The sequence below is a fragment of the Rhinoraja longicauda genome, chromosome 10 (genome assembly GCF_053455715.1).
Source record: "Rhinoraja longicauda isolate Sanriku21f chromosome 10, sRhiLon1.1, whole genome shotgun sequence".
Classification (NCBI taxonomy): Eukaryota; Metazoa; Chordata; class Chondrichthyes; order Rajiformes; family Arhynchobatidae; genus Rhinoraja; species Rhinoraja longicauda.
The window spans coordinates 36900612-36922643 of record NC_135962.1 but is presented as its reverse complement, the minus strand read 5'-3'; the positions used below and the strand labels follow the sequence as shown (position 1 = coordinate 36922643).

Genomic DNA, 22032 nt, shown 5'->3' with positions numbered 1-22032 from the left:
TACCCCCATTCCCTAATCAATATTTATCAAGTATTATCTATAATAACTAATACCTAAAATACATATATAACTACATATATACTCACTCACCCCTACAATCATATGAATATACCTATTTACACAATAATGTCTATATTAACTACATCTGATATATATACATACATTAGGCCAATCATATATATACATATACCCGACCATTTACATACAAAATATAAATACAAATATAGTCACCCACCCGTATAATAAGTCAGATATTAATACAAAAATACTCATACGCCCTTATATGTTCATATAGATATACTTATTTAAATAACTCAAGGTAAAGGAACCGCTTAGAGGTGGTGACCATAATATGATTAGTTTTAATCTGCAATTTGAGAGGGAGAAGGTTAAACCAGGAATGCCAGTGTTGCAGTTGAACAAAGGGGACTATGAAGGTATGAAAGAGGAGCTGGCCAAGGTCAAATGGAAAGGGATCCTAGCAGGAATGACGGTGGAACAGCAATGGCAGGAATTTCTGGGCATAATCCAGAAGATGCAGGATCATTTCATTCCAAAGAGGATGAAAGATTCTAAGGGAAGTAAGAGGCAACCGTGGCTGACAAGGGAAGTTAGGGATGGAATAAAACTAAAAGAAAACATGTAAAGAGTAGTGGGAAGCCAGAGGAGTGGGTGACTTTCAAACAACAGAAGATAGCAGAAAGGGCAATACGGGCTGAAAAGATGAGGTACGAAGCGAAGCTGGCCAAGAATATAAAGAAGGACAGTAAAAGGTATGTTAAGAGAAAAAGATTAGTAAAGACAAATGTGGGTCCCTTGAAGGCAGAAACGGGTGAAATTATTATGGGTAACAAGGAAATGGAGGAAGAGTTGAACAGGTTCTTCGGATCTGTCGTCACTAAGGAAGACACAAACAATCTCCCAGATGTACTAGTGGGCAGAGGATCAATGGAGACATAGGAACTGAAAGAAATTTGCATTAGGCGAGAATTAGTATTGGGTAGACTGATGGGACTGAAGGCTGATAAATCTCCAGGGCCTGATGGTCTGCATCCCAGGGTACTCAAGGAGGCGGCTCAAGAAATCGTGGACGCATTGGTGATTATTTTCCAATGTTCAATAGATTCCGGATCCGTTCCTGTGGATTGGAGGGTAGCTAATGTTATCCCACTTTTCAAGAAAGGAGCGAGAGAGAAAACGGGGAATTATAGACCAGTTAGCCTGACACCGGGGAAGATGCTGGAGTCAATTATTAAAGAGGTAATAACAGTGCATTTGGAGAGCGGTAAAAGGATTGGTCTAAGTCAGCATGGATTTATGAAGGGAAAATACTGCTTGACTAATCTTCTGGAATTTTTTGAGGATGTGACAAGTAAAATGGATGAAGGAGAGCCAGTGGATGTAGTGTATCTAGACTTTCAGAAAGCCTTTGATAAGGTAGCAAACTGGAGGTTAGTGAGCAAAATTAGAGCACATGGTATTGGGGGTAGGGTTTTGACATGGATAGAGAATTGGTTGGCAGACAGGAAGCAAAGAGTAGGAATAAACGGGTCCTTTTCAGAATAGCAGGCAGTGGAGAGTGGAGTGCCGCAAGGCTCGGTGCTGGGGCCGCAACTATTTACAATATATATTCATGATTTGGATGATGGAATTAGAAGTAACACCAGCAAGCTTGCAGATAACACAAAGCTGGGTGACAGTGTGAACTGCGAAGAGGATGTTAGGAGGTTGCAGAGTGACTTGGACAGGTTGAGTGAGTGGGCAGATGCGGTATAATGAGGATAAATGTGAGGTTATCCACTGGCGGCAAAAATAAGGAGGCAGATTATTATCTCAATGGTGTCAGATTAGGTAAAGGCGAAGTGCAACGAGACTTTGGTGTACACCAGTCACTGAAAGTAAACGTGCAGGTACAGCAGGCAGTGAAGAAAGCTAATGGCATGTTGGGCTTCATAACGAGAGGATTTGAGTACAGGAGCATAGAAGTCCTTCTGCAGTTGTATAGGGACCTGGTGAGACCACATCTGGAGTATTGTGTGCAGATTTGGTCTCCTAAATTGAGGAAGGATGTCCTTGCTATTGAGGCAGTGCAGCCTAGGTTCACGAGGTTAAACCCTGGGATGGAGGGACTATCATATGAGGAAAGATTGGAAAGACCAGGCTTTTATTCATTGGAGTTTAGAAGGATGAGAGGGGATCTTATAGAGACGTATAAAATCATAAAAGGACTAGACAAGCTAGATGCAGGAAAAATATTCCAAATGTTGGGGGAGTCCAGAACCAGGGGACACAGTCTAAGAATAAAGGGGAGGCCATTTAAAACTGAGGTGAGAAGAAACTTTTTCACCCAGAGAGTTGTGAATTTGTGGAATTCTCTGCCACAGAAGGCAGCGGAGGCAAATTCACTGGATGAATTTAAAAGAGAGTTAGATAGAGCTCGAGGGGCTAGTGGAATCAAGCGATATGGGGAGAAGGCAGACACAAGTTACTGATTGTAGATGATCAGCCATGATCACAATGAATGGTGGTGCTGGCTCGAAGGGCCAAATGGCCTCCTCCTACACCTATTTTCTATGTTTCTATGTAAATGGATCAGATAATGCTACAGTATCCTCCATAATGTTTGGGCCAAAGACCCATTATTGATTTATGTGCCTCTGTACTCCACAATTTGAGATTTGTAATAGAAAAAAACCACATGTAGTTAAAGTGCACATTGTCAGATTTTAATAAAGGACATTTTTATACATTTTGGTTTCAGCATGTAGAAATTACAGCAGTGTTTGTCCATAGTCCCCCCATTTCAGGGCACCATAAAGTTTGGGACACAGCAATGTCATGTAAATGAAAGTAGTCATGTTTAATATTTTGTTGCATATCCTTCGGATGCAATGGCTGCTTGCAGTCTGCGATTCATGGGCATCACCAGTTGCTGGGTGTCTTCTGTGGTGATGATCTGCCAGGCCTGTATTGCAGCCATTTTTAGCTTATGCTTGTTTTGGGGTCTAGTCCCCTTCAGTTTTTTCCAGCATTTAAAGGGCATGGGTTCAGATCGGGTGATTGATGGCCACTCAAGGATTGCCCATTTCTTAGCTTTGAAAAACTCCTTTGTTGCTTTAGCAGTATGTTTGGAATCATTGTCTTGCTGTAGAAAGAACTGCCGGCCAATGAGTTTTAAGGCATTTGTTTGAACTTGAGCAGATAGGATGTGTCTCTGCACTTCAGAATTCATTCTGCTACTACCTTCAGCAGTTGTATCATCAATGAAAATAAGTGAGCCAATACTTTCAGCAGCCATACATGCCCAGGCCATAACACCCAACACCACCGTGTTTCACAGGTGACGTGGTATGCTTTGGATCTTGGGCAGTTCCTTCTCACCTCTGTACTTTGCTCTTGCCATCACATTGATATAAGTTAATCTTCGTCTCATCTGTCCACAAGACCTTTTTCCAGAACTGTGGTTGCTCTTTTAAGTACTTCTTGGCAAACTGTAACCTGGCCATTCTATTTTTGCGGTTAACCAGTGGTTTGCATCTTGCAGTGTAGCCTCTGTATTTCTGTTCATGAAGTCTTCTACGGACAGTGGTCATTGACAAATCCACACCTGACTCCTGAAGAGTGTTTCTGATCTGTCGGACAGGTGTTTAGGGATTTTTCTTTATTATTGATAGAATTCTTGTGTCATCATCTGTGGAGGTCTTCCTTGACTTACCAGTCCCTTTGTGATTAGTAAGCTCACCACTGCTCTTTATTCTTAATTATGTTCGAAACAGTTGATTTTGGTAAGCCTAAGGTTTGGCTGATGTCTCCAACAGTTTTATTCTTGTTTCTCAGTCTCATAATGGCTTCTATGACTTTCATTGGCACAACTTTAATCCTCATGTTGATAAACAGCAATAAATGTTTCCAAAGGTAATGGAAAGACTGGAGGAAAGACTAGATGCTGAGAGCTCTCTTATACCTGCATTAAGGAGGCAATTAAACACACCTGGGCAATTACAACTGCCTGTGAAGACATGTGTCCCGAACATTATGATGCCCTGAAATGGGGGGACTATGTATAAACACAGCTGTAATTTCTACATGGTGAAACCAAAATGTATAAAAATGGCCTTTATTAAAATCTGACAAAGTGCACTTCAACCGCATGTGATTTTTTCTATTACAAATCTCAAATTGTGGAGTACAGAGGCAAATAAATAAATGATGGGTATCCCAAACATTATGGAGGGCACTGTTGATTTAGATTTTTTTGTTAATTTAGAGATACAGCGCAGAAACAGGCCCTTCGGCCCACCGAGTCCACGCCGCCCAGCGATCCCCGCACATTAACACTATCCTACACACACTAGGGACAATTTTAACATTTACCCAGTCAATTAACCTACATACCTGTACGTCTTTGGAGTGTGGGAGGAAACCGAAGATCTCGGAGAAAACCCATGCAGGTCACGGGGAGAACGTACAAACTTCGTACAGACGGCGCCCGTAGTCAGGATCGAACCTGAGTCTCCAGCGCTGCATTCGCTGTAAGGCAGCAACTCTACCGCTGCGCCACCGTGTCGCCCTGTACATGTAAATACAATCAATTCAAACTCAAGTACAATAGGTAGAGCAACTAGGAAGATACAGTGCAGAATATAGTTCTCAGTATTGTAGTGCATCAGTTCCAGAGACAAAGTCCAAATTCCACAATGGGTTCGAGGTGAATTGGACAGTACCCTAGTTTATGGTGGGACGTTCAGAAGCGTGGTAAGAGAGGGGAGGAAGCTGTTTCTGAATCTGTTGGTGGATGCTTTCAAGCTTCTGTATCTCATAGATTTCTGTGAAATCTCAGACATGTATAATTTTCATCTTTACAGATCTACTCCTGAGATTTGTATAAGTGTTGTATATTGATATTCCAAGACTGCACTGAGGAAATAGGGCATGATCAGGAAATGAGAGATCAACCAAAGGCTGCCTGAGTCTTTGGAGCAAAAAACGATCTTGTGACATGAAAAATGGTATTCTGGCAAATGTCTATTCTTCAACCAAATCTGGACATTATCATATTATGGAACTTGCTATGAACACATTTTTTTTGCATTATAATGATTCCACTTAAAAGCGCTTGATTAGCTGCAAACCACTTCAAGAGGTTTTAGAAGTTATGAAGGATGCCGTTGTCATACCCTCATTCCATCATGTTTGACGTTTCATTTTGTTGTGTTGAAGGGTAATACCTGCCACTTCGTGCAGCCATATTTCCACCTTTTACCTAAACAAAGCCAGTTGGCTGACATTTCAATTGTGTGAGATAGGAAAATAAATGCTACATATAATCAATAACTAGTTTTGTTCTCACAATTTGATCCAAGCTATGCTAAAAAATGCATTCCATTTTTGTTGTGCTATTTTTCCAATTACAAACTTGACTTTTTTTAGCTATTTTTTCAGCCTCATTAAATCGATACAATTATATCCCAAAATTCTTGATTTTTTTGTGAGGAGGATCTGGTCATTATGGCAAGTCCAACTTTCATTGTCTTTCCTGAACTGTCCCTAAGAAGATGGTCAGTTTCTTTGTTGACCCGCTGACTTGACATTTCCCTGCCCATGTCTGAATGTTATCTCGATCTTTCTACATGTTGGCATGGGTTCTTAAATTTGCTGAGGAGTTGTAAATAGGATTGAACATTTGGGCAATCGTCATTGGATGTTCCTTCTTTGATTGATTGAAAGATACAGTGTGGAAACAAGCCCTTTGCCCACAGAGTCCACACCGATCATTAATCACACATTTCTGTGTTATCCACTTTTACATCCACTACCTACACACTATATTATAGTCTTGGTCAAGTTTGAAAATTACTTAATTGTTTCAATAGTATATTTTACAAGCTGAATGATATGTGAAATTAAGATGTATTTCCTTGCTGTTTTATTCCTTGTATTTGCCTGTGCTCTGCTTTGGACATTTCTTTGTAAATTGTTTGTTTACATTCAACACATTTTTTATTTACGTTCCTCTGTAACATTTGTTTTCTTTCCTAGCTAATATGACTTCTTAAAGTAAACGATTCATAAATTATCAATGCTTTGAAAGTAATGCCAATTTCTTCAATTCATCTTTCAATATCTCAAAAAACTATCACTTTTCCAGCTTTCTTCCCCCCCCCACTCCATCAGTCTGAAGATGGATCTTAACCTGAAATGCCGTCTGTACATTTCCATCCACAGATCTGCCTGACCCACCGAGTTCCTCCAGTATTTTGTGTTTTGCTAAATATTTTTAATGGGGTACAGCTTGGTATATAACTTCTTTAAAAAAATCACTTGTTTAAAAGGTACTCTTGTATATGCTGCTAATTTAAATTCCAGTAGAGGGCACTGAATGCTTTAAGTTTGGTGAAGGCAGGAAGAAGAAATACAAATTCATAATATACTGTAGATGTTTTTATTGCTAGGTTCATGTCAGAAGATTTAGCAAGATTAATCATTGCAATAATATAAATTACACAAAATGTTAAGTAGAGGTTAACCCATCCTATATAAATTTAACACTTGAATTTAAAATGCATACATGAAATAATAGTTCAGAACTCTCAATCAGTATTCCATTTTCTGCTTATGCAAATATCATGAGCAAAACAGCCCAGTTACTTTAATCTAATTATCCTCTTGATCTATGCTCTGCTTTCTTTATACTTTTAAATAGGAAGAACTCAATAAAAAATTGTGTTGTATTGCTTATGCAGTTTTCCACTTCTGAGCATCCCCTTAATTCTCATCCAGAGAACATCGAGCAGTACAGCACAGGAACAGGGCTTTCGGCCCACAATGTCTTTTCAGAACATGTTGCCAAGACCAATCATTATCTGCCTGCACATAATCCATATCCCTCCATTCCATGTATATCCATGTACCTATCCAAAAGTCACTAGAATGCCAATATCCTATCTGTGTCCACCACCACCCCCAGCAGCGTGCTCCAGGCATGCGCCGCACTCAGTGGGAGGAAAAAACATAACTTGTACTGCACATCTCCTCTGAACTTTGCTCTTCTGACCTTAAAGCTGTGCCCTCTCGTATTTGATATTTCCATCCAGGGAAATAGATTCTGACAATCTACCCACTCTATGCCTCTCTATCAGGTATCGCAATGTCCGATATTCCAAGTCTGTCAAACTTCTCCCTGTAGCTGACACCCTCTTATCCAGGCATCATTCTGGTAAATCTCTGCATCTTTTCCAAAGTTCCCACATCCTTCTTGTAATAGGGTGCCCAGAACTGTGTGCAATCCTTTTGCTCAAGAAGTAACCAGGCCACTTCTTGCAACAATATGCAGCATTTTACTCTGATTCCTCTCTAGCAATTTTCCATTCTATCTGCAGGCTTACGATGGTACAAAATACTTTTCTTATCCTGGTTGTATTTTTACATGTATGTTACCTTCTGGCAGCATCAAGTGACAGTGGTATCTGTCATATAGTAAAAGCAACGAGATATTTTAGAAAGTTAAGTTTAAAATAAAAATTAAGTCAAAATTGGATGGCCAAATTGTGGTTCCGTTCACTTTGGTTGGCCTTGAAACAATATTCGGGGCATTCACAAATGACACATGGAATAGATTTAACTTCGTTATCCACACAAATAAATGCTTTATCATATATACTAATCTCTTAATCCAATTTTGCACCATTCCTAACCCCTCCTGCTGCTATAATTATTGGTCTTGGATAAATTACTTCCTGAAGTTATAGATCAAGAAGACAAAACATCACCTTTGGCCGAAAGCACAAATGTCATAGACTCTCAGCAGTTTTTTGCCCCCAGCCATGACTTAAGTTAAACCAGTTTTTAACCATGTCCCTCTGGTCATTCCAGAGCGAAGTTTATAACATCATAATCATGTGGATATGCAAGGAATGGAGGGATATGGTTCTGTTGCAAACAGATGTGATTAGTTTAAATTGGCATCAAGTTTGCCACAGACATTGTGTGCTGAAGGCCCTGTTCCTGTGCCACAGTGTTCTCTGTTTATAACATATGTGACACAAAAATTGCCTATTTCCATGAGAAACTGTGTCTAAGACTGTATTAGGGCTATTTCTTGCACCCATGCTGAACTCATGGACTTCACTACCAATTTCCATCCTGCACTCAAATTTACTTGGATCATATCTGACACCTCCCTCCCCATCTAGCAAGTAGCAGCAATCAGCAGCAGCCAGCAGCAATCAGCAGCAGCCAGCATCAATCAGCAGCAGCCAGCAGCAATCAGCAGCAATCAGCAGCAGCCAGCAGCAATCAGCAGCAATCAGCAGCAGCCAGCAGCAATCAGCAGCAATCAGCATCAGCCAGCAGCAAGCAGCACCAAGCTGTGTTGCTTGGGAAGTATTGTGTGGGGATAGTAAGGAGTAAGACCTGTGTGATCTCCTGGACAAGTTTCGATCGCCTAGCTTGGGGTCGGAGAGCAATTTCCCGGATTTTTTTTCTCCCAAATTGGCCTGGGTTTTTAATCCGGTTTTTCGCCTCTCCCAGGAGATCACTCAGTTCTTTTGGGTGGGCGGTTGGAGCGGTTGGAGCAGCGGCCGGACGGTAGGTTTAGTAACCGAGCACGGGGCTTTGTTTGGGGAGTATGAGTGCCAGGGCAGTTTATTGTTCTGGGTGTCGGATGTGGGGAATCTGGGAGTCTGATAGTCTTCCAGCCATCCACATCTGCGCCAGGTGCGACGAGATGGGGCTCCTAAGGGACCGTATTAGGAACCTGGAGCGGCAGATCTCCGTCTGGTCAGGGAGAGTGAGGAGGTTATAGATAGGAGTTACAGAGAGGTGGTCACTCCAAGACCACGGGAGGTAGACAAGTGGGTCACGGTTAGGGGGGGGCAAGGAGCAGGGACTAGGGAGTACCCCGGTGGCTGTACCCCTTGGAAATAAGTACTCTTGTTTAAGTACTGTTGGGGGGAACAGCCTACCTGGGGGCAGGGACGGTGCCCGGGCCTCTGGCAAGGAGTCCGGCCCTGTTGCTCAGAAGGGTAGGGAAAGGAAGAGGAGAGCGATAGTAATAGGGGACTCTATAGTGAGGGGGTCAGATAGGCGATTCTGTGGACGCAGTCGGGAGACCAGGATGGTGGTTTGCCTCCCTGGTGCCGGTGTCCGGGATGTGTCTGAGCGTGTCCAGGATATCCTGAAAGGGGAGGGAGATGAGCCAGAGGTCGTGGTACATATAGGTACCAACAATATAGGTAGGATAAGGGAAGAGGTCCTGAAAGGAGAATTTAGGGGGCTAGGAAGAGAGTTAAAAAAAAGGACTTCCAAAGCAATAATCTCAGGCTTACTGCCTGTACCACGCGATAGTGAGAATAGGAATGGAGTGAGGTGGAGGATAAATACGTGGCTGAGGAACTGGTGCAAGGAGCAGGGATTCAAGTTTCTGGATCATTGGGACCTCTTCTGGGGGAAGTATGACCTGTACAAAAAGGACGGGTTGCATCTGAACCTGAGGGGAACCAATATCCTGGCGGGGAGATTTGCTAAGGTAATTGCGGAGACTTTAAACTAGTACGGTTGGGGGGAAGGACTCAAACACAGATAGCTAATAGGCAGTGTGTGAGGCAGGAGGCAGAAAAGGGAAACACTCAGACCCAATATGTAGGAGAGAAAGAAGGGAAAAGAAATAAACTGAGAATAAGAAATGATGGGTCCCTTAAATGTGTATATTTTAATGCTAGGAGCATTGTAAGAAAGGTGGATGAGCTTAGAGCCTGGATTGACATCTGGAAGTATGATGTTGTGGCGATCAGTGAAACATGGTTGCAGGAGGGTTGCGATTGGCAATTAAATATTCCAGGATTTCATTGTTTCAGATGTGATAGAATCGGAGGGGCAAGAGGTGGGGGTGTGGCATTGCTTGTCAGGGAGGATATCACAGCAGTGCTTTGGCAGGACAGACTAGAAGGCTTGATTAGGGAGGCTGTTTGGGTGGAACTCAGAAATGAGAAAGGTTTAGCAACACTTATAGGGGTGTATTATAGACCGCCAAATAGGGAACGAGAATTGGAAGAGCAAATATGTAAGGAGATAGCAGATATTAGTAGTAAGCACAGAGTAGTGATTGTGGGTGATTTCAATTTTCCGTATATAGACTGGGAATCACATTCTGTTAAAGGGCTGGATGGTTTGGAGTTTGTAAAATGTGTGCAGGATAGTTTTTTGCAGCAATACGTAGAGGTGCCTACCAGAGAAGGGGCAGTGTTGGACCTCCTGTTAGATAAATGAGACGGGTCAGGTGACGGAGGTATGTGTTGAGGAGCACTTTGGGTCTAGTGATCACAATGCCATTAGTTTCAATATCATTATGGAGAAGGTCAAATCTGGACCAAGGGTTGAGATTTTGGATTGGAGAAAGGCTAATTTTGAGGAGAAGAGAAAATGATTTAAAAGGAGTGAAATGGAACTTTTTGTTTTATGAAAAGGATATAATAGAGAAATGGAGGATATTTAAAGGTGAAATTTTGAGAGTACAGAGTCTTTATGTCCCTGTTCGGTGGAAAGGAAAGAATAATAATTTGAAAGAGCCGTGGGTTTCCAGGGAAATTGGACACGGTTCGGAAAAAGAGGGAGATATACAATAAATATAAGCGGCAGGGAGTAAATGAGGTTCTTGAGGAATATAAAGAATGTAAAAGGAATCTTAAGAAGGAAATTAGAAAAGTGAAAAAAAGATATGAGGCTGCTTTGGCAAGTAATGTAAAAGTAAACCCCAAGGGGTTCTGCAGATATGTCAATAGCAAAAGGATAGTGAGGGATAAAATTGGTCCATTAGAGAGTCAGAGTGGACAGCTATGTGCTGAGCCGGAAGAAATGGGGGAGATATTAAACAATTTCTTTTCTTCGGTATTCACCGAGGAGAAGGATATTGAATTATGTGAGGTAAGCGAAACAAGTAGAGTAGTGATGGAAATTATGAGGATTAAAGAAGAGGAGGTACGGACACTTTTGAAAAATATAAAAGTGGATAAGTCTCCAGGTCCTGATAGGATATTCCCTAGGACATTGAGGGAAGTTAGTGCAGAAATAGCAGGGGCTATGACGGAAATATTTCAAACGTCATTAGAAACGGGGATGGTGCCGGAAGATTGGCGCATTGCGCATGTTGTGCCTTTGTTTAAAAAAGGTTCTAAAAGTAAACCTAGCAATTATAGACCTATTAGTTTGACGTCTGTGGTGGGAAAATTAATGGAAAAGATACTTAGGGACAATATATATAATTATTTGGACAAACAAGGCCTGATTAGAAACAGTCAACATGGATTTGTGCCTGGAAGGTCATGTTTGACTAATCTTCTTGAATTTTTTGAAGAGGTTATCAGGGAAATTGATAAGGACAAGGCTGTGGATGTTGTCTATATGGACTTCAGTAAGGCATTTGACAAGATTCCACGTGGAAGGTTGATTAAGAAGGTTAAATCGTTGGGTATTAATAGTGAGGTTGCAAGATGGATTCAACAATGGCTGAATGGGAGATACCAGAGGGTAATGGTTGACAATTGTATGTCAGGTTGGAGGCCAGTGTCTAGTGGAGTGCCCCAGGGATCTGTGTTGGGTCCACTGTTGTTTGTCATTTACATTAATGATCTGGATGATGGTGTGGCAAATTGGATTAGTAAATATGCAGATGATACTAAGATAGGTGGTGTAGTTAGTAATGAAGTAGAGTTTCAAAGTCTACAGAGAGACTTGGGCCTTTTGGATGGGTGGGCTGAAAGATGGCAGATGGAGTTTAATGCTGATAAGTGTGAGGTGCTGCATTTTGGTAGGACAAATCAAAATAGGACGTACAGGGTAAATGGTAGGGAATTGAGGAATGCAGTGGAACAGAGGGATCTGGGAATAACTGTGCATTGTTCCCTGAAGGTGGAATCTCATGTGGATAGGGTGGTGAAGAAGGCATTTGGTATGCTTGCCTTTATAAATCAGAGCATCGAGTATAGAAGTTGGGATGTAATGTTAAAATTGTACAGGGCATTGGTGAGGCCGAATCTGGAGTATGGTGTGCAGTTCTGGTCGCCAAATTATAGGAAAGATGTCGACAAAATGGAGAGGGTACAGAGGAGATTTACTAGAATGTTGCCTGGGTTTCAGCACTTAAGCTACAGAGAGAGGTTGAACAGGTTGGGTCTTTATTCTTTGGAGCGTAGAAGGTTGAGGGGGGACTTGATAGAGGTTTTTAAAATTTTGAGAGGGACGGACAGAGTTGACGTGGGTAGGCTTTTCCCTTTGAGAGTGGGGAAGATTCCAACAAGGGGACATAGCTTCAGAATTGAGGGACAAAAGTTTAGGGGTAACATGAGGGGTAACTTCTTTACTCAGAGGGTGGTGGCTGTATGGAATGGGCTTCCGGTGGAAGTGGTGGAGGCTGGCTCGATTTTATTATTTAAGAGTAAATTGGATAGGTATATGGATAAGAGGGGATTAGAGGGTTATGGTCTGAGTGCAGGTAGATGAGACTAGATCAGGGAGAGTGGTCGGCGTGGACTGGAAGGGCCGAACGGGCCTGTTTCCGTGCTGTAGTTGTTATATGGTTATATGGTTATCTCACCATCATAGCAGATAGACTTTCGACTGACGTCTATTACAAACCTACTGACTCCCAAAGCTATCTATACTGCACTTCTTCCCACCTGGTTTCCTGCAAAGACTCTATCCCCTACTCCCAGTTCCCTTGTCTCCGCCTCATCCACACCCAAGACAAGGTATTTCATACCAGGACACCCGAGATGTCCTTATTCTTTAGGGAATGGGGGTTCCCCTCTTCTATCGTAGATAAGACATGTTTTTACTTACTATCCCATAGCTCTGCTCTTGCTCCCCGTCCGCCCAGTCTCAACAGGGACAAACAAGTAGTATAAGAAAATAACTGCAGATGCTGGTACAAATCGATTTATTCACAAAATGCTGGAGTAACTCAGCAGGTCAGGCAGCATCTCGGGAGAGAAGGAATGGGTGACATTTGGGGTCGAGACCCTTCTTCTCAACAGGGACAATGTCTCTCTGGTCCTCATTCACCCCATCAGCAGTTGCATACAGCACATAATTCTCCAACATTTTGCCACTTCCAACGGGATCCCACCACTAATTACATCTTTTCATCTCCACCCTTTTCTGCTTTCCACAGCGAATGTTCCCTCCGTAACTCCCTGGTTCATTCACCCCTTCCCACCCAAACCACCCCCTCCCCAGGTACTTTCCCCTGCAATCGCAGGAGTTTGAACACCTGTCCTTAAACTTCCTCCCTCGACTTCCTTTCAGGTGAGGCAGAGGTTCACTTGCACCTCCTCCAACCTCATCTGCTGTATCCATTGTTCTTCGGTGCGGACTCCTATATATTGGCGAGAACAAGCGTAAACTGGACGCTGAACACCTACGCTCAGTCTGCCTCGGTCTAGACGATCTCCTGGTTGTCAAACATTTTAACTCCCCTTCCCATTCACATACTGATGTTTCTGTCCTGAGCTTCCTCCACTGTCAGAGTGAGGCCACATGCAAAATGGAAGAACAGCGTCTCATATTTAGCCTGGGAAGCTTACATCCCAGTGGTATGAATATTGATTTCTCCAATTTTAAATAGCCCCTGCATTCTCTTTCTCTCTGCCCTAGTTGTCCTGCTATTTCCACTGTTTGCATTCATCTATCCTTTCGTTATCACCTCTTCCACAGGCAACAATAGACTATTGTGGACTCAACCTCTCTGTAGTCATCAGTGGGTGACTACTCTGATTGGGTTTGAACCTTTCCATACATATAATAATAATAATATTCATTTATTGTCATTGCAACGAGTACAACGAAATTAAAAAATAGCCAATCCTGACGGTGCGTACAAACATATATGCAATAAATGCAAAAACAAATAAATACATAAATACAATTAAATACAATTATATTAAGTACAAGATTTTTTAACGGTGTTGCCTAGTGCAAAGGTAGTGTTCAGTTCTCGTATGGCCCTGGGGTAAAAACTGTTTTTAAGTCTGTTTGTTCGGGATTTGATCGACCTGTAACGTCGACCAGAGGGCAGATGAACAAACAGACGGTGGCCGGGGTGGGATGGATCTTTTATTATTTTGCCTGCTCTACTGAGGCAGCGTAGGCTGAACAGGTGCTCCAGGGAGGGCAGTGAGCAGCCGATGATCTTCTGGGCCGTCGTGATGACCCTCTGAAGGGCCTTCCTGTCCTTTTCTGAGCAGCTGGCATACCATGTGGTTATACAGTATGCCAGCACACTCTCGATGGAGCAGCGATAGAAGGACAACATGAGCTTCTCCTGCAGGTTGGTTTTCCTGAGGATCCTCAGGAAGTGGAGTCTCTGCTGTGCCTTCTTTACTGTGGTGATGGTGTTGGTAGACCAGGTAAGATCCTCTGCGATGTGCGTACCCAGGAACCTGAAAGCTGGTACCCTTTCCACACAGACCCCATTGATGTAGAGTGGGTCGTAATCTCCACTGGTTTTTCTAAAGTCAATTATAAGTTCCTTTGTTTTGGAGGAGTTCAGGACCAGATTGTTCACTGAACACCATGCTGCCAGCCTTTGGATTTCATCCCTATAGGCTGTCTCATCTCCTTCTGAGATGAGTCCAACCACAGTCGTGTCATCCGCGAACTTGATGATGGTGTTGGTGGGATGGGTGGGGGCGCAGTCGTGAGTGTAGAGGGAGTAAAGGATGGGGCTCAACACACAGCCCTGTGGTGAGCCGGTGCTCAGTGTAATGGTGGAGGAGAGGTGAGAGCCTATTTTGACGGTCTGGGGGCGGTTGGTCAGGAAGTCCTTGATCCATTGGCAGATGGTTTGGGAAAATCCAAGGTCGGAAAGTTTGGTGACCAGTCTGCTCGGGATGACCGTGTTAAAGGCAGAGCTGAAGTCGAGGAAGAGCATCCTCACATAGCTCCCCTGGTGTTCAAGGTGGGTCAGTGCAGTGTGAAGAGCAGTGTCGATGGCATCCCCTGTAGACCTATTTGCTCTGTAGGCAAACTGGTGTGGGTCGAAGGTGGGTGGGAGGCTGGCTTTGATGTGCTGCAGGACCAGTCTCTCGAAGCACTTTGTGATGACCGGTGTGAGTGCTACCGGACGGTAGTCGTTAAGACCGCTGATGACAGACTTTTTCGGCAGTGGGATGATTGTGGCGGACTTCAGGCAGGGAGGGATGGTGGATTTTAAAAGGGACAGGTTGAAGATTTTTGTGAAGACCTCAGATAATTGGTCTGCACATTCCCTCAGCACTCTGCCCGTCACACCATCGGGGCCTGCAGCTTTCCTGGGATTCACTGCTCTGAGCACGCGCTTAACATCATACTCCTGCACAGTGAAGGTGTTGCTGTCAGGTGCTGGAGAGGGTGTTATGTCTGCCACTGTAGCTTTCACCTCGAAACGAGCAAAGAAACAGTTAAGTTCCTCTGCCAGCGAGGCGTCTAGTCTCCCTCTTCCCTGACTCTTAGTCTGAAGATGGGTTTCAACCAGAAATGTCACCTATTCCTTTTCTCCAGAGATGCTGCCTGACCCACTGAGTTACTCCAGCATTTTGTGTCTATCTTCTATGCCCAATACCTCAGTTCTCCTGCAGCTAAAACCCTCATTCATGGCTTTTTAATCCTCTTTTTCTGGGCTCTGCTGATGATACTCCCATTTTCTGACCTTTGTAAACATTACGATTATCTGAAATTGCTGCTTGTAATCTGTCAGAGTTTATCAATTCCGGTCCATATTGATTTTCGGTCTCTAAATAACACCATTTTAAAATTATCTTTGTGCTTGAAAACCTTTAAGACTTTGCCTCTCTGTGTCTGTTTTCCTACTTCTTGCAACTACCACCCTACTTCTCTGAAACTTGTGTAACCTCCCCACCCTGTATCTCTATTACTGGTGTTGACACATTCACTATCTTGTCTTCCAAGAATTATCTCTGTAATACAGAACTCTCCAAAATCATCTCCAAGAAAATTCTTCAAGTCAGTCTTGTTGAAATGTTTTATTGAACTACTGATTTATCATTATGAATCTTGAACTCTGTCCATAGATGCAAGAGGAAAGTACTATAGATGCTGAAAATCCAGAATAAAAAGGAAAATATTAGTATTCCTCAGCAGGTCAGGCAACATCTGTGGCACTGAGTTATTGTTGGGTTAATGATTGTACTTAGATCAGGGTAATTTAGAACGAAAATAAGCTTTTACTTGCAGAGAAATGGGAAGGTTCGTATTTGGAGATGAGGTCTTTTAAATGCTCGAGGTTATTTTTCTGTACGAAAAGTATTGTAGAATTGCAAACTGTGGATGTTAGAAATTTTCCAGTTTGTCTTTTTTCGTTTTGATTCGCAATTCTGGCATACATTCCCTGTTGCTCGGTGTTATAGACAATAGACAATAGGTGCAGGAGTAGGCCATTCAGCCCTTCGAGCCAGCACCGCCATTCAATGCGATCATGGCTGATCACTCTCAATCAGTACCCCGTTCCTGCCTTCTCCCCATACCCCCTCACTCCGCTACCCTTAAGAGCTCTATCCAGCTCTCTCTTGAAAGCATCCAACGAACTGGCCTCCACTGCCTTCTGAGGCAGAGAATTCCACACCTTCACCACTCTCTGACTGAAAAAGTTCTTCCTCATCTCCGTTCTAAATGGCCTACCCCTTATTCTTAAACTGTGGCCCCTTGTTCTGGACTCCCCCAACATTGGGAACATGTTATCTGCCTCTAATGTGTCCAATCCCCTAATTATCTTATATGTTTCAATAAGATCCCCCCTCATCCTTCTAATTCTATTCTGTCAGTTCTATTCTGTCTGACCTGTTTTCTATGTTGCTTGTTCTTTTACTATTGTGACTATTGTTTTCTCTCTTGCAATGGACATCTTTTACATTCCAACTGTCTCCCTGCTTCACTTTTCCTCAAATACACCAATATATGATAGCAAATTTGCAAGCGGTGATGAAATACAACATGCATTTCAAAACTATTTTAAAATTATCAAATTTTAATACAGATAAAAGGGAGCTTATGCATTAAAACGATCTGTAAAATTTAATTTAACATTTAATTCAGCTGACCATTTAACTTCTACTTAAATCTTAGATAGGAAAAGTGTTGTCTGAACTGTAAAAAAGAACAGGGCTAGGGATGATCACTCATTTAAGTACATTCAGGGGCTGGGAAACTAAGTAAGTCAACTAAGTTCAGCAGGGGAGGCTAACAACGTATTTGCTTTAAGGTATATAATAATGGTACTGGTTTATTACTGTCATGTACTTTAGTTTAGAGATACAACGCGGAAACAGGCCCTTTCGGCCCACCGGGTCCACGCCGACCAGCGAACCTCACACATTAACACACTATCCTATACCCACAAGGGACAATTTTTACATTGACCGAGCCAAATTAAACCTATATACCTGTAAGTCTTTGGAGTGTGGGAGGAAACTGAAGATCTGAGAGAAAACCCACGCCGGTCACGGGGAGAACGTACAACTCCGTACAAAGAGCACCCTTGGTGCAGAGATTGGACATTGGACAGCAAAATGTACTGGATGTAAGGATCACCCATGATCATACTGAGTGGCACAGTAGATTTGAAGGGCTGCTTTCATTGGAGATTTTGGTAAGAGTTCAGTGGAAATTTGGGCATGTTGCCAGCAGAATTGTAGAAATTTAGTCAGGGGTAAAGTGGGCTCAGGGTTATTTCAGCAGGGGAGGCTAACAACGTATTTGCTTTAAGGTATATAATAATGGTATTGGTTTATTACTGTCATGTACTTTGGTTTAGAGATACAACGCGGAAACAGGCCCTTTCGGCCCACCGGGTCCACGCCGACCAGCGAACCTCACACATTAACACACTATCCTATACCCACAAGGGACAATTTTTACATTGACCGAGCCAAATTAAACCTATATACCTGTAAGTCTTTGGAGTGTGGGAGGAAACTGAAGATCTGAGAGAAAACCCACGCCGGTCATGGGGAGAACGTACAACTCCGTACAAAGAGCACCCTTGGTCGGGATCGAACCCGGGTCTCCGGCGCTGCATTCGCTGTAAGGCAGCAACTCTATCACTGCGCCACTGTACTGCCTCTGTACTGAGGTACAGAGAAAGACTTTTGTTTGTGTGCTACCAAATTAAATTAGATCATACAATGCATGAGTACAATCAAGCCATACGCAAGTATAACAGAACTAACTGTTCAATAGTCTGATAACAGGGGAAGAAGCTGTTCCTGAATCAGATGGAATGTACTTTCATACTTTTGTATCTTCTGCCTGGTGGGAGGGGAGAAGAAGGAAAGATAGGGGTGAAAAATGTATAGTGGGTTTACAAAGCCAACTTATTTGTATTAGCAATGAAGCAATAATTGGAGCATAAATTTATGGCGAAAAGTACAAAGACTAAAGAAAAATTACAGAATTTCCTTTCCCCTAGGTGATGAGATTGTTTGGAAATTTGAAAAAATGATTGTGCCAGAAACTGGGTTTATATCCAAAGGAGGACCTGATGGGCCTTTGCATACAAGGCGAGCTGCAGAATGAAATAAGCATTGTAGCTCTGTTTGACTGCTATCATTGAGATAGGCCACTCACCCTGCTTTGATGAAAAAAATTCAACAGTTCTAAGATTACCCTTTGTCCACTTCAAGTAATTACCACTTTCTAAAATGCTGGAGTACTTCAGCGGGACAGGCAGCATCTCTGGAGAGAAGGAATGGGTGACGTTTTGGGTCGAGACCCTTCTTCAGACTCAATGGGTGACGTCTCCAGTCGAGACCCTTCTTCAGACTTCAGAATTGCCACTTTCTGTTGCTGTTGACAAAATGTGTTGCACTGAATTATTTGTAAAGAAAATTAATCAAAAGGATGGGATACTACACTGAAACCTTTGACTAAAGTCTGCTCTCATTATTTGTAAAATAATGTGTATGAAAAATTACTATGGTCGTCAGAGGGTTAAAACAACCATCAAATAAGAATTAACAATGTGAACACCTTTAACAATGTATAGAAAAGACAGACAGGTGGGCAGAGGGGGTGGGGTCGCTCTGTTGGTAAGGAATGATATTCACTCCCTTGCAAGGGGTAACATAGAATCAGGAGATGTAGAATCAGTATGGATAGAAATGAGGAATTGTAAGGGTAAAAAGACCCTAATGGGAGTTATCTACAGGCCCCCAAACAGTAGCCTCGACATAGGGTGCAAGTTGAATCAAGAGCTAAAATTCGCATGTCGCAAATGTAATGCTATGGTGGTTATGGGAGATTTCAACATGCAGCTAGACTTGGAAAATCAGGTTGGTAATGGACCCCAGGAATGAGAGTTTGTGGAGTGCCCCCAAGATGGATTCTTAGAACAGCTTGTACTGGAGCCGACCAGGGAGAAGGCAATTCTGGATTTAGTGTTGTGTAATGAACCTGATCTGATAAGGGGACTCGAGGTAAAAGAGCCATTAGGAGGCAGTGATCACAATATGATAAGTTTTACTCTACAAATTGAGAGGGAGAAGGGAAAATCGGAAGTGTCAGTATTACAGTATAGCAAAGGGGATTACAGAGGCATGAGGCAGGAGCTGGCCAGATTTGACCGGAAGGAGGCCCGAGCAAGGAAGACGGTGGAACAGCAATGGCATGTATTCCTGGGAATAATGCAGAAGTTGCAGGATCAATTTATCCCAAAGAGGAGGAAAGATTCTAAGCGGAGTAAGAGGCACCCGTGGTTGACAAGGGAAGACAAGGACAGCATCAAAATAAGAGAAGAAGTATAACATAGCAAAGAAGAGTGGGAATCCAGAGGATTGGGACTCTTTTGAAGAGCAACAGAAGATAACTAAAAAGGCAATACGAGGAGAAAAGATGAGGTATGAGGGTAAGCTAGCCAATAATATAAAGGAGGATAGTAAAAGCTTTTTTAGGTATGTGAAGAGAAAAAAAAATAGTCAAGGTAAATGTGGGTCCCTTGAAGGCAGAAGCAGGGGAATTTATTATGGGGAACAAGGAAATAGCAGACGAGCTGAACCGGTACTTTGGATCTGTCTTCGTTAAGGAAGATACAAACAATCTCCCAGATGTTCTAGTGGCCAGAGATCCTAGGGTGACGGAGGAACTGAAGGAAATCCACATTAGGCAAGAAATGGTGTTGGGTAGACTGATGGGACTGAAGGCTGATAAATCCCCAGGGCCTGAAGGTCTGCATCCCAGGGTACTTAAGGAGGTGGCACTAGAAATTGTGGATGCATTGGTAATCATTTCCCAATGTTCTATAGATTCAGGATCAGTTCCTGTGGATTGGAGGGTAGCTAATGTTATCCCACCTTTTAAGAAAGGAGGGAGAGAGAAAACAGGAAATTATAGACCAGTTAGTCAGTGGTGAAGATGCTGGAGTCAATTATAAAAGATGAAATTGCGGAGCATTTGGATAGCAGTAACAGGATCGTTCCGAGTCAGCATGGATTTACGAAGGGGAAATCATGCTTGACTAATCTTCTGGAATTTTTTGAGGATGCAACTAGGAAAATTGACAGGGGAGAGCCAGTGGATGTGGTGTACCTCGACTTTCAGAAAGCCTTTGACAAGGTCCCACATAGGAGATTAGTGGGCAAAATTAGAGCACATGGTATTGGGGGTAGGGTACTGACATGGATAGAAAATTGGTTGACAGACAGAAAGCAAAGAGTGGGGATAAATGGGTCCCTTTCAGATTGGCAGGCAGTGACTAGTGGGGTACCGCAAGGCTCGGTGCTGGGACCGCAGCTATTTACAATATACATTAATGACTTGGATGAAGGGATTAAAAGTACCATTAGCAAATTTGCAGATGATACAAAGCTGGGTGGTAGTGTGAACTGTGAGGAAGATGCTATGAGGTTGCAGGGTGACTTGGACAGGTTGTGTGAGTGGGCGGATGCATGGCAGATGCAGTTTAACGTGGATAAGTGTGAGGTTATCCACTTTGGTGGTAAGAATAGGAAGGCAGATTATTATCTGAATGGTGTCAAGTTAGGAAACGGGGACGTACAACGAGATCTGGGTGTCCTAGTGCATCAGGCACTGAAAGGAAGCGTGCAGGTACAGCAGGCAGTGAAGAAAGCCAATGGAATGTTGGCCTTCATAACAAGAGTTGAGTATAGGAGCAAAGAGGTCCTTCTGCAGTCGTACAGGGCCCTAGAGAGACCGCACCTGGAGTACTGTGCAGTTTTGGTCTCCAAATTTGAGGAAGGATATTCTTGCTATTGAGGTTCACTAGGTTAATTCCCGGAATGGCGGGACTGTCATATGTTGAAAGACTGGAGCGACTAGTCTTGTATACACTGGAATTTAGAAGGATGAGAGAGGATCTTATTGAAACATATAAGATTATTAAGGGGTTGGACACGTTAGAAGCAGGAAACATGTTCCCAATGTTGGGGGAGTCCAGAACCAGGGGTCACAGTTTAAGAATAAGGGGTAGGTCATTTCGAACGGAGATGAGGAAAAACTTTTTCAGTCAGAGTTGTGAATCTGTGGAATTCTCTGCCTCAGAAGGCAGTGGAAGCCAATTATCTGAATGCATTCAAGAGAGAGCTAGATACAGCTCTTGAGGATAGCGGAGTCAGGGGGTATGGGGAGAAGGCAGGAACGGGTACTGATTGAGAATGATCAGCCATGATCCCATTGAATGGTGGTGCTGGCTCGAAGGGCCGAATGGCCTACTCGTGCACCTATTGTCTAACATGTACAGTGCCCTGCATAATGTTTGGGGCAAAGACCCATCATTTATTTATTTGCCTCTGTACTCCACAATTTGAGATTTATAATGGAAAAAAAATCACATGTGGTTAAAGTGCACATTGTCAGATTTTAATAAAGGACGTCTCTATACATTTTGGTATCACAATGTAGAAATTACAGCAGTGTTTATACATGGTCCCCACACATGACACGATGCTTCACCTTGGCTTCTTGTTTTCTTTAAATAAATCGACATCTCTCCCAGAGTTGGTTGGGTTGTTTGTAGGTTGGGTGGGGGTGAGC

General features: G+C 42.9%; 1 protein-coding gene across 1 annotated transcript in view; it reads right to left on the bottom strand.

Annotated features, from left to right (window-relative positions):
• The window catches only part of gmfb (glia maturation factor, beta), a 449169-nt gene that overhangs the window by 31338 nt on the left and 395799 nt on the right, over window positions 1-22032 (bottom strand). The window lies entirely within an intron of this gene.